At 38.7% G+C, this 2705-nt stretch overlaps 1 pseudogene; it reads right to left on the bottom strand.

Annotated features, from left to right (window-relative positions):
• Positions 1-1715: 1715 nt before the first annotated feature.
• On the bottom strand, positions 1716-2369 carry LOC140691793 (olfactory receptor 1N1-like; annotated as a pseudogene).
• Between the last annotated feature and the right edge of the window lie 336 nt (positions 2370-2705).

Raw genomic sequence — 2705 nt, 5'->3', positions numbered from 1 at the left:
GATATCACACAGATATAGCACAAAAGAACCCAGCTGTCATGTCTTAGCTTTCATACCCACATAAAAATCCTTACGTACCTCAAATCCTCATATTCTTATACATGTTTAATACCCGATTTTCTTAATGCTTCTCTTGATTTATTTTGGATTCTTGAAACCTACCCAATACGGCACTTTTACAGCCTTCCGTCTCAAAAAACTTGAACCTCAGACATGTCCTATATCATCAATGGAAGTAGCTAGGAGTAAAAGTTAGTATACTCTTTCAGGGACTGTATCAGTGGGACACTAGACTCAGAGAGATTAGTTGATTCATCTAGTATTACTCAACAAGTCAGCAGAAGATAAACTAAAACTAAATTTTCTGTTTTGAGAGATGACAATTGTTTTATTCAACTTGGCTTACTGAGTACCTATTCCGTTTGAGGCATTATATCAGACGAAACCTACAGAGATTAATAAAATGTAGTCCTACATCCTGCAAAGGACTCACATCATATTGGATAACATTGACAAATATTCTGATAATTATTTCATTGTGATAAGTGGTACAGAAGCAAAAATGAAGTGCTATAGGATCTTAAAGGAGATAAGGGAATAATTTTACCTAAAGAGGTGGAGGAATTATAAAATAATTCACAGAGAATGTAAAACTTAAAATGGAGCCTTTAAAAAGTATCAAATATCTGTGGGAAGAGAGAATGGAACAGATACTCCAAGAAGAGGCTATAACATGCACAAAGTCAAGAGTCATGCAAATCTATATACTGCCCAAAGAATGACCCAAAGTGTTCAGTGTAGTTGGAATGTCGGGTGTTCCAAAAATGGCAAAGGGTAGGGAATGATGATTCTTATTTCTGGAAATGTAAATGAATCTAGATGGTAGAAGATCTTATATGCTGAAGAACTTTAGCTTTGGTGAGGAGCCTCTGTAGGGCTCAGAGCAGGATATATGACATGGTTGCTTTTGCCTTAGCTTATTTTTCTTCTATTAGTGTGTCTTTTTTCTTGCCTAGTACATGAGAATGATATAGTATATCATTCTCAAAGTGTTATTGTATGAGTCAAGTCATGTTTAGAAGTTGTGAACTTCAAAATGTTATTATCTAGAAGATGTTTTGACCTATTATCATCAATTCCTTCCTTCCTTCCTTCTTTCCTCCCTTCCTATCAATGATCTAGTATGTTGGGTTTGGTAGAGGGGGAAAGGAGACACAAACCAAAAATTAGAGAACTATACAACTATGAACTTATTCAAGGAAAACTCTGTATGTAAATGATGTATTGTGGAATAAAGAATTTTTGTTTTGTATTTTTATTATTATTTTTATGAAGAGATAAGCCTGATATAGACTCTTGGAACTGGATTGGGGTCAGAAAATGCATGAGAAAGAAGCTACCATGGTGGCACAGTAGCCTGAGGCTTTGGATCCTCTATGTGCTCATCCAAGTCTGAGACTTTGATACAGGTGTCTCTTATGGCAAGGCTCACTATCTCCAGAAATAGGTTTTTCTGCTGAGTAGTCTCCTCAGTGCTCTTTTCATGTCCTTGTTCCTTAGACTATAGATGAAGGGGTTCATCATGGGAGTTACAACTGTATATATAATGGCAGACACCTTATCCCAATCTGCTGAGTCGGCAGAAGAGGGGAGAAAATAGACCCCAACAATGGAGCCACAGCTGAGAAACGGGATCCACAAGTGGAAAATGTTTTTCACTTCCTCTTGGCTGAAGGAATCCTAAGTATGGTGCAACCAATAAGGGCATAGGAGACAAACATGAAGGTGAATGGGGTGAAGATAACTCCTCCCCCAAAGACTAGGATTGTCAAGTCATTGATGTGGGTGTCTGAACAAGCAAGCCTTAAAATGGGTTCCAGGTCACAGAAGAAATGTGGGATTTCTCTCTAATCACGGAAATTCAAGAGGCCCAGTAGACTGAGATGCAGTACTGAGACAAGATTGGAGATGATCTATGGAGTCACTACCAACAGGGCACAACGCTTGGGACTCAGTAATGCAGCATAGTGTAATGGGTGACAGATGGCAATGTACCGGTCATAAGCCATGGCTGCCAAGAGGAAATTGTCCAGGTCTACCAGCAGCATAAAAAAGTACATTTGTGTAAGGCATCCTGTAAAAAAGATGGTTGGACTCTGGCTTTGGATGTCTGCCAACATTTTGAGGATTGTAGTGGTTGTGAAGCAGATGTCAGTAAAGGATAGATTGGCAAGGAAGAAGTACATGGGGCTATGGAGGTGAACATCATTGATAATAGCCAGGATGATAAATAAGTTTCCCACCATGGTAACCAGATACATGCACAGAAACAGCATAAAGATGAGCTGCTGCTGTTCAGATGCCACCATGAGTCCCAGGAGGGAAAATTCAGAGATAGTTTGGTTTCCTTGGTGCTTGGTTCTGCTGTGTCTAAAAAGGGAAAAATTTGACTTCACTGTAAGATGGTAACATGGCACAAAACGCAGTCAGATGATATTGTACCAGATTATAGAACTGAATCAGACCTTGGAACCATATAGTCTTGGGTCATATTTTCTGCTTACTAAATACAAGCTCCACAAGGGCATAAATTTTGTCTACTGTGTTCAATGCTGTACAGCAGTGCTAAAGACAATGCCTGGCACATAGTAGGCACTCAATAAATATTGCTTGTGTTTATACAAGGATGAGTGAATAAATTAAAA

The sequence above is a fragment of the Vicugna pacos genome, chromosome X, assembly GCF_048564905.1.
Source record: "Vicugna pacos chromosome X, VicPac4, whole genome shotgun sequence".
NCBI lineage: Eukaryota > Metazoa > Chordata > Mammalia > Artiodactyla > Camelidae > Vicugna > Vicugna pacos.
The sequence above is the reverse complement of the archived record's forward strand: the minus strand, read 5'-3'. Positions and strand labels throughout refer to the sequence as shown.